At 41.9% G+C, this 10,480-nt stretch overlaps 1 long non-coding RNA gene across 1 annotated transcript; it reads left to right on the top strand.

Moving 5' to 3' along the window:
- Positions 1 to 3,058: 3,058 nt before the first annotated feature.
- Positions 3,059 to 5,100, top strand: LOC145535430 (uncharacterized). The gene is made up of 2 exons (XR_014075415.1): positions 3,059 to 3,161; positions 3,711 to 5,100. It is a non-coding gene; the product is annotated as an uncharacterized LOC145535430 (long non-coding RNA).
- The last annotated feature ends 5,380 nt before the right edge of the window (positions 5,101 to 10,480 follow it).

Genomic DNA, 10,480 nt, shown 5'->3' with positions numbered 1-10,480 from the left:
ATTTCTCCCAGCAATCTTGATTCTAGCTTGTGCTTCATCAAGCCCAGTGTTTCTCATGATGTAATGTATATAAGTTAAATAAGCAGGGTGACAATATACAGCCTTGACGTACTCCTTTCCCAATTTGTAACCAGTCTGTTTGTTCCATTTCCAGTTCTAACTGTTGCTTCCTTACCTGCATACAGATTTCTGAAGAAGCAGGTCAGGTGGTCTGGTATACCCATCTCTTTCAGAGTTTTCCACAGTTTATTGTGATCCACACAGTCAAAGGCTTTGGCATAGTCAATAAAGCAGAAATAGTTGTTTCTCTGGAACTCTCTTGCTTTTTTGAGGATCCAGTGGATGTTGGCAATTTGATCTCTGGTTCCTCTGCCTTTTCTAAAACCAGCTTGAACATTTGGAAGTTCACGGTTCATGTATTGCTGAAGCCTGGCTTAGATAATTTTGAGCATTACTTTACTAGCATGTGAGATGAGTGCAATAGTGTGGTCGTTTGAAAATTCTTTGGAATTGCCTTTCTTTGAGATTGAAATGAAAACTGACGTTTTCCAGTCCTGTGGCCACTGCTGAGTTTTCCAGATTTGCTGGCATATTGAGTGCACCACTTTCACAGCATCATCTTTTAGGATTTGAAATAACTCAACTGGAATTCCATCAATTCCACTAGCTTTGTTGGTAGTGATGCTTTCTAAGGCCCACTTGACTTCACATTCCAGGATTTCTGGCTCTAGATGAGTGATCACACCATTGTGATTATCTGGGTCGTGAAGATCTTTTTTGTACAGTTCTGTGTATTCTTGCCACCTCTTCTTAATATCTTCTGCTTCTGTTAGGTCCATACCATTTCTGTCCTTTATCGAGCCCATCTTTGCATGAAATGTTCCCTTGGTATCTCTAATTTTCTTGAAGAGATCTCTAGTCTTTCCCATTCTATTGCTTTCCTCTATTTCTTTGCATTGATTGCTGAGGAATGCTTTCTTATTTCTCCTTGTTATTCCTTGGAACTCTGCATTCAGATGGAATATCTTTCCCTTTCTCCTTTGCTTTTAGCCTCTCTTCTTTTCCCAGCTATTTGTAAGGTCTCCTCAGACATCCATTTTGCTTTTTTGCATTTCTTTTTCTTGGGGATGGTCTTGATCCCTGTCTCCTGTACAATGTCATGAACCTCTGTCCATAGTTCACCAGGCACTCTGTCTATCAGATCTAGTCCCTTAAATCTATTTCTAACTTCCACTGTATAATCATAAGGGATTTGATTCAGGTCATACCTGAATGGTTAAGTGGCCTTCCCCACTTTCTTCAGTGAAAAGGCAAAAAAGATAGGACCCTGAAAGATGAACTCCCCAGGTTGGTAGGTGCACAATTTGATACTGGAGATCAGAGTAATAACTAAAGAAAGAATAAAGGGATGGTGCCAAAGCAAAAACATCACACAGTTGTGGATGTGATTGGTGAGAGAAGCAAGGTTCGATGCTGTAAAGATCAATATTGCATAGGAACTTGGAATGTTAGGCCCCTGAATCAAGACAAATTCGAAGTGGTCCAACAGGAGATGGCAAGAGTGAATGTTGACATTCTAGGAATCAGCGAACTAAAATGAACTGGAATGGATGAATTGAACTCAGATGACCATTTTATCTACTACTGTGGGCAGGAATCACTTAGAAGAAATGGAGTAGCCATCATAGTCAGCGAAAGAGTCCAAAGTGCAGTACTTGAATGCAGTCTCAAACACGACAGAATGATCTCTGTTGGTTTCCAAGGCAAACCATTCAATATCACGATAATCCAAATGTGCGCCCCGACCAGTAACACTAAAGAAGCTTAAGTTGAACGAGTCTTGAAGATCTACAAGACCTTTTAGAACTAACACCCAAAAAAGATGTCCTTTTCATTATAGGGGACTGGAATGCAAAAGTAGGAAGTCAGGAAACACATGGAGTAACAGGCAAATTCGGCCTTGGAGTACAGAATGAAGCAGGGCAAAAGCTAATAGAGTATTGCCAAGAGAACGCACTGGTCATTGCAAACACCCTCTTCCAATAACACAAGAGAAGACTCTACACATGGACATCACCAAAATCAGATTGATTATATTCTTTGCTGCCAAAGATGGAGAAGCTCTATACAGTCAGCAAAAACAAGCCCGGGGGCTGACTGTGGCTCAGATCATGAACTCCTTATTGCCAAATTCAGACTTAAATTGACAAAGTGGGGAAAACCAGTAAACCATTCAGGTATGACCTAGCTAGGTAGACAGCAGTAAACTCATGGGTGGCCCTGAAAAGTGAAAGATCTCTGAAAGGTAAATAGGAAGATAGGTAGATGAGATATGGAAAAGAAGAAAGGATGTATGACCATTTCTTCCTACTCTAGTATTATGCAATGAGGGAAGATTCTCACCATTGGCATTGAACACGTACATTAGAATAAACTTGGAAGCAAATCGCTCATTTTTTGTTGCTACTCAGAGCACCTAACTATTGTTTCATTAACAACACCATTGTTGTTTGATTAACAACAACATTCATTGTTTCATCACAACACCCCTTTTAGGTAGACAAAATAGTCACTCTTATTACATGAAAGAGAAAATTGAGTAGCAAACAAGTTCTTCAGTCAAATCATCCAACTGATGACTTGGGTAAGTTTACAGCCCAAGTTTCTGCCAGCAATGTTTAACTAATTAATTCTTCCAATAATATCTTCCAAAGGTCTAGAGAGGAGGGGCCATCAAATAAAACCTAGGGAATCAAATCTTGCCTTCAGTGATACACATTTTTTGCCCACAAAGGGACAATTTAAATGTTACATAGTGCAACGAAAGGACAATAAGGGGAATTAAATAAGTATCAGAAAAGCTCAACAAATATACAATGATTGGGTTGTGTTTTAAGCACCTCCTGGTTTCTTAACTCTTGTTATCAATGCAGGGAAAACTGAACATTTTGAACTTTATACTTTAAGAATATTTTGTTCTTGTTGCCTAGGTTCTCAATCTCACCTCTTCATCTTGCCTGTGATGTCTTAATCATCTCCATGGCAACCATGTGACTTCAGAGACAGACTAGAAAGCCAGAAAAAATACATTACCAGCACAGTAATCAGATCCCCACAGCACTGAAGACTATGGTTGGAGCACTGAGGATCAAGTTCAACCAGTAAGTATTCCATTTCTGACTGAGTGTTCCCTAGAGCAGCACTTCTCAAACTTCAGGGAACACTCAAATCACCTAGAGAATCTTGTTAAAATGGAAATACTCATCCAGTAGGTCTGGGATGGGGTCTTAGAGTCTATGTTTCCAACAACCTCCCTGGAGATGCTAAACCTACTGCTTCCCTGAGAGTTTTTAGCATAGCCAGGGCCAAGAACTGTTATTATGCCAAAGTAATGTAAGCACATTTGTAGTCTCAGAGGAAGTGCTGTTTTGGACACCTCTGATATTAACTGGTTGTGTGTGCTTGGGTAAATATTTTTATCTCTCTGAGTCTGTTTCTCTTCTCTGTGAAATTATGAATGTGGTCTGGATGATTTCTAAGATCGGTTTTGATTGTAAACTTGTTTGATTCTCTCATAGAGAAGGAAAATGTAGAACCAAAGGGTTAGTCTGAGGGCAAAATGCCCCTATATTATCAAGGGAATGATGAAAGTAATTTACTATAACGGTTTCCTTTATCTTCTTAATTCCAAATCTTTTGTGTGTCTTCAGGTAATTTAATTCTTCTAAATGGGGTGATATTGGCATTTTCCTAAAGAAGAGGCAACATTGAATGGTGGATAACAGTTTTGAGCATTTCTGAGCTCGCCCCATACCTCTGTGACCTAATAGCTAACAGCTTTGGCTACTTGCTCATGACGCTGTCCCTCTGATAACAGAGCAAAACCACTGTCTGCCCACTGGTATCCAGTCCTGGTACTCAAACCTGCCTAGTCCCACTTGATTCCGGAAGACCCAATAGAGAGTTACTCAGAATCACCTCCTACCCTACTGCTCTGTTGAAGCAGTATAAGACCGTTCTTCTTGAGTTTCAACAGTCATTTGGTGAGCCCACAAAACAGAAAATGAACCCCCCGGTGAATACTAAGGTTGACAAAGAGGACAATGTCTCTCAGCAGGATGACATTACTTTTCAGCTCCTTGCTCAGAATCTAAGATATGATGAATCCAACCAGAGTGATCATTTCCAAGAAGAACTAGCTGACTCCATTCAGGATGAAGTTAGTGTCCCAGATCGGATGGACAATCTCCCAGACCTTGTCATGACTCAGTGTACTCAGTTGGGCAAGAAACATAGAGACCAGCCAGAGCTTCTACCAAGCTTCTCCAACCGCACACTGCCAGTACCCAACGAAGACCCTATACAACTGCAAGGAAGCCTGACACCTCTCACTCCATTCAAAAGAGTCCGCAAGCAAAAAATTCAGGTATGCCTCTCCTGCAGCCACACTGATCAGGTCACAATAGATTGCCCTGCCAAAAGTTCTCAAGCCCCAGCAAAGATAAAGAACCCATCTCATCAGTAAGAGGAACCCAGGCAAGTCACATGGTTAACATACTCTCTCACCTCCACCTTACTGATTTACATCCTGCATTAACATTTAAAATACCAGTGGGGGACTGTGACACCACATTACAGACAGTCATAAATTCATGCTTCTGAGAATTTCAACAACCAGATCTTGTTCATTTGGTGACCCATCACCAAACCTGATCCAACAATGATAAAAACAACTTCCATGCACTTTCTGCACCTGGGACTAACTTTCCAAGAGAACTGAAAGCCTGAAGGAAAAACTCTGCTCATTCAGACCCAATGGAAACCACCTCGGCAATGCATTGGAAAACTTCATCCTCACCAATGGGTAATAGACATCAGGGTTGAGTTTTGTGGCCCTAGTCTTTGTGCCTACACTTGGCCCCAAGCCTCTCACCCTCACTCTCACTGGTCTGTATGCTAGTTCCCTGTTTTTCTAGGACTCTTGGCTGAAGTCCCAGTTGCATTTCCATATTGTACCAACATTTTCTACTAGAAGCTGAATCCTGATCCACCTGTTGACTAGATTCCACCTTAAAATAAACCAGCTTTCATGGAAACACATTTCTGCCACCATTTCATATGATCATTTACTTTATTACTATTTAAATGCTTCTGCTTGCCCAACCACCGGAATCTTTTGCTATTGACAAACTAGATGGTACTGACCTCCAAGTTCTCTGCTTGGAACTTTGGGTACACTTCTTTGAGAATTAGCCCTTCAGGTTGGTACATGTTTTTAGCCAAGCCCTAGCCTCCTACCTTTTGCATCAAACCTACTTCAGGTTCCAGCATGTCTTATGGCCAAGTCAAAGTGTTCTAGGTTGATGACCTCTGATAACTATTTAGTGAGAGTTGTGGACTGTGGTACATCATAATGACTATGTCTGAAGCATGTCCTTGCTTCCTTATGTAGGGGACCTGGCTGACTAAATCTCACTGAAGACTGAAGATCAGGCCCTTTAGTAATTTCTGACTCTAGAGGCCTCAGCATGATCTAGGATCTCTGCCCCTTGATGCTAAGCTCTACCCCCATAGATAACCTCTGGGGACCCCATAACTAGCTGAGAATCTTAAAGAGTAGTTAATGGTGGACAATTTTCTGAACCATCTCATGTCTAAAATCCTGGGGTGTATACATCAATGGGCTTCCCTGTTGGCTCAGACACTAAAGAATCTTCTTGCAATGTGGGAGATCTTGGTTCGACCCCTGGGTTGGGAAGATCCTCAGAAGCAGCACATGGCAACCCACTCCAGTAGTCTTCCCTGGAGAATTCCCATAAACAGAGGAGTCTGGGGGCTACAGACCATGGGGTCGCAGAGTTGGACATGACTGAGTGACTAAGCATACAGCACACATACATCAATACCATCTGTCCATAAAACTCACAAAATGAGGGTATGATTGTTTGTGCTATGCTTTTGGCATAGCTCCACTCTATGTATGGATTTCTAATGCTACTGAACAAAAGCAGGGCTAGGCCGAAAAGGAAAAATCCCTAAAATGTTAAGGATATGCAGTGATAAATGGTGTATTCTGGTAATTATCTGCTCTTTGTTCCCTGATTCTTCATGCTGGAGTGTGTTCCCATAATGCATTCCCTGATGTAATATTAGTAAATCAGTATTTCCTCGCATCCAGCAAGACCACTCAGAACTTGAAGCACCCCTGTAGTTTGTCCTAGAAATTTATGGTTTGACAATGCCTAGACCCAACTAGGACCTTATTACCATTAGCTTAAAGCACTAACAAACAGATAGTTTCACCTATCAGTGCCTCACTTACCACTCTGCGAATTCTTATTTGTATTTGCAAGGAGTCTCCTTTATCAATAGCTTGGTATATACCCACCTTACTGCACATGCTCTCACAACAAGGAGACCTGAATGCACATATTTCTCCTGTGCTGAGAAATTCCCACAAGTGTATTGGGATTATTTGAGAGCCTCCAACAGGTAGCTCTATTTGAAATTTAAGTGACTTTGGCATTACCTGCAGGTATCCTGATCTAGCACCACCAATTCTGTCATAAAGGACTAACCCAATGGCCTCCAGTCACTTTGCTTACTGACTGCAGTGTGGTCCTGGCATGTTGATAGGTGCATTCAATTGATTTAACCACCAGTCTTTCTTTATCTTGGAGAAGGCAATGGCACCCCACTCCAGTACTCTTGCCTGGAAAATCCCATGGATGGAGGAGCCTGGTAGGCTACAGTCCATGGGGTCGCTAAGAGTCGGACACGACTGGGCGACTTCACTTTCACTTTTTCCTTTCATGCACTGGAGAAGGAAATGGCAACCCACTCCAGTATTCTTGCCTGGAGAATCCCACGGATAGAGAAGTATGACACACTTCAGTCCATGGGGTCACAAAGAGTCAGACATGACTGAGTGACTAGCACGTTCACTCTAGTAGTATTAGTGTTAGCCGCTCAGTTTTATCTGACTCTTTGAGACCGCATGGACTGTAGCCCACCAGTTTCCTATGTCCACGGAATTCCCGAGGCAAAAATACTGGAGTGGTTTTCCATTTCCTCCTCCAAGGGATTTCCAGACCCAAGGACTGAGCAATTTGGGAAGCCCCTATGTAGTCAGAGGAGACTGCATTGAGGAGGCTGCACTTAAGCTGAACATAGGAAGAAGAGGGCTTTTAGGTGAGGGGAGAGAGAGATTAAAAGCAGGAATGGGCATGACTACATGTTCTGAAGTGGAGGTAGGGGCTTGGTTTAGATACATATAGAATGAAAATAATCATACCTACTTTGTAACACCACTGTGAGGATTATAAGGTCTAGAAGAGAGGTAACAATACATGTTCAGCATGGTGCAGTTATTCCTCCAGAGCCCATGGCAGATATTGGAAATCCTTCATAACATTCTACCAGTGAGGCCAGTCATAGGCCCAGAACTCTCTTACATACAGCACCAGGCAGCCAGTATCAATCATAGTATATAGTTGTCATAAATTAGGTACTCAAGAAATCATAAGTGTTATTTCCTGCAAAAACCCACAAAATGCTGGGTACAACTGAAGGAACACAGAATTTGTCTTTCCTCTTCTTATCAAATACAAGTGAAAGTATCAGCATTTACAGTGTGCCAGAAAGTGAAGTGAAAGTGTTAGTTGCTCACTCATATGTGACTCTTTGCGACCCCATAGACTACAGCCTACCAGGCTCCGCTGTCAATGGGATTCTCCAGGCAAGAATACTGGAGTGGGTTGCTATTTCCTTCTCCAAGGGATCTTCCCAACCAAGGGATTGAACCTGGGTCTTCCACATTGCAGGCAGATTATTTACCATCTTAGCCACACAAGGAAGTCCAGTGTGTCAGCAGCCTGCCATGTCTTCAGCACTTGAAGGTCTGACATGAGACTCAGACCCAATTCTGCTACAAAGGTTATCTGCCATATGTTGTAACATCCTTTATGAGCTGTAAGTAGCAGCAGACTTGACCTTTAGGAGCTGAAAACCCTCCAGAATATGGCTACTTTCCCTAATGTTTTCATTTACTTCTCACAGAAATGTGGGAATCCCTCAGGGCCTGAATCAAATTGACAAGTACAACCAAGAAGCATGAGGTTGCAAAAAGTCGGACACGACTGAGTGACTGAACTGAACTGAAGCCCAGTTAAGTTCTTATTAGTCTTAGCCTATACACTAACAAACAGATCTTTTCACCCATCAGTGCCTCACTAACCACTGTGCCAATTCTTATTTGTATTTGCAAGGAGTCTCCTTTATCAATAGCTTGTTATATATCCACCTACTCCATATGTTCTTACAACACGGGTACCTTAATGCACATATTTTCTCTGTGCTAAGAAACTCCCACGAGCATACTAGGATTGTATGAGGACCTTTAACAGGTAGCTCTATTTGAAATTTAAGTGACTCTGGCATTACCTGCAGGTATCCTGATCTAGCACCACTAATAATGTCATAAAGGACTAACCCAGTGGCCTCCAGTCACTTTCCTTACTGATTCCAGTGTGGTGCTGGTATGTTGATAGGAGCATTCAATTGACTTAACCACCAAGCTTTCTTCATCTGAGGGCTGCAATTTATCATGGGCTTCCCAGATGTTTCAGTGGTAAAGAATCTGCTTGCCAGGTAGGAATCATGGGTTCAATCCCTTGTTAAGGGAGATGCCCTGTAGAATGAAATGGCAACCCACTCCAGTATTCTTGCCTGGGTAATCCCATGGACTATGAACATGGTGGGTAAAAGTCCATGGGGTCTCAAAGAATCAGAAACGGCTTAGCAACTAAACAATGACAACAATTTATCACTGTGTACTCTTTATGTACATGTAATTTTTACATATAAAAATATTACTTTATTTTATGCAGACCCCCAGGTGGTACACATGGTAAAGGACCTGCCTGCCAATGCAGAAGATGCAAGAGACGCAGGTTCGATCCCTGGGTCAGGTAGATCTCTTGGAGTAGGAAAAGACAACCCACTCCAGTAATCTGGCCTGGAAAATTCCATGGACAGTGGAGACTGGGAGGCTACAGTCCACGGGTCACAAAGAGTCAGAGACGAGTGAAACAACTTGGCATGTACACATTTTATTTAATGGAGAAGTCTTTTCCTCTGCAGCAACATTTCCTTCTTAAACCTGGGCTATGAACTTCAGTTAACCTCCTACTTCAAGAAGCCGCTTCTTGAGAAATTCCCAAACAAGGATCTTTGTATTCTATGTGACGCTATCCAACAGCCAGCCTGAGTGAATGAACGGGACAATGCTTCACAGCCTACTAACTAGCAACCATTCGTTTACCACTTCAACATGTTGTTATAGTGACACCATCCTCTTCAATTAGAATGAGTTAATTATTTAGCATAAAGACAGTTACATGGATGAGTCTTATACTTCAGTGAATTTCTCTGAGAGTGAAACTGATTAAAATCTACAGAGAACAAATGATGTGTACCCCACTCAAAGATGCTGTTTGCAATTGCAAAGGCTTGGGGAACCCCCAGGTCCAATCAAGGTTCTCGTTTTAGGGGGGAAGATCTGCTGCATGATTTTTACTAGCCAGAAGGAAAGAATTGAATCATTTTACAAGTCTGAAGAAGGAATTGTTAACAAGAGAACGGTTTGCATGGGATCTGAAAGTGGGAGGGAGCAATTAAGGAGCCATAGGCCATCAGTAATTTCTCTAGAGTCAGAGCGGGGATGTTGACAACAGGTCCATATGGCAGTTTAATCTAGAGTGGGATAGAGGCAACAGGTCATCCCAATTTGTGCCATTAGCCATTAAGATTATCACCTAATTCACCTTGCTCTGACTCCATGCTCTACGATATGACCTGATTTTAATTATTTTCCCATATAAATTTTGTTATGGGGAGAAAAGTTACTAACCAGTTGACAGGAAGTGTTCTATTCTGCTTTGCAGTTAATTCTCATTATAAGTGAATAAAATGGTGTTTGGCTTATACATCAAATTCTGCTATTTTAATAGCATCAATCTTCCATCATCATCTCTGAGCACACTGGAACAAAATAAGATTCTCACCATACAAAGTCAGCATTCCCAGTGTGAACTACAGTGAATCAACTGAAGATTGTCCTCCCTGGGAGCCTTGCCTCAACAGTCTCCTGTTTCTCTCTCATTTGTCTACAATTCAAATAACATTTCACAAAATGTTTTGGTTTTCACTTCCTGCATGGTATGGTTTTCACTTCCTGCACTTACTTCCGCTCATACCCAGCACCATGGTATCTGGCATAAGTAATTGTTGCTTACAATACCATGTAGTTCAGTCTAACCATCAGAATATACTGTCCTGGATGAAGACACAACAGATAACTGTAGACGTGAGCCCCTGGCACACACCTTTAGAGAGACAAGAGTGTATGATTGACCTAATTCTCACTACCTCCATTCTGTCCACTTGGCAACACATGAGACCTATGTCACTGCCTTCACCT

Source organism: Giraffa tippelskirchi, chromosome X (assembly GCF_054371585.1).
Source record: "Giraffa tippelskirchi isolate mGirTip1 chromosome X, T2T-mGirTip1v1.2.pri, whole genome shotgun sequence".
Taxonomy (NCBI): Eukaryota; Metazoa; Chordata; class Mammalia; order Artiodactyla; family Giraffidae; genus Giraffa; species Giraffa tippelskirchi.
The sequence above is the reverse complement of the archived record's forward strand: the minus strand, read 5'-3'. Positions and strand labels throughout refer to the sequence as shown.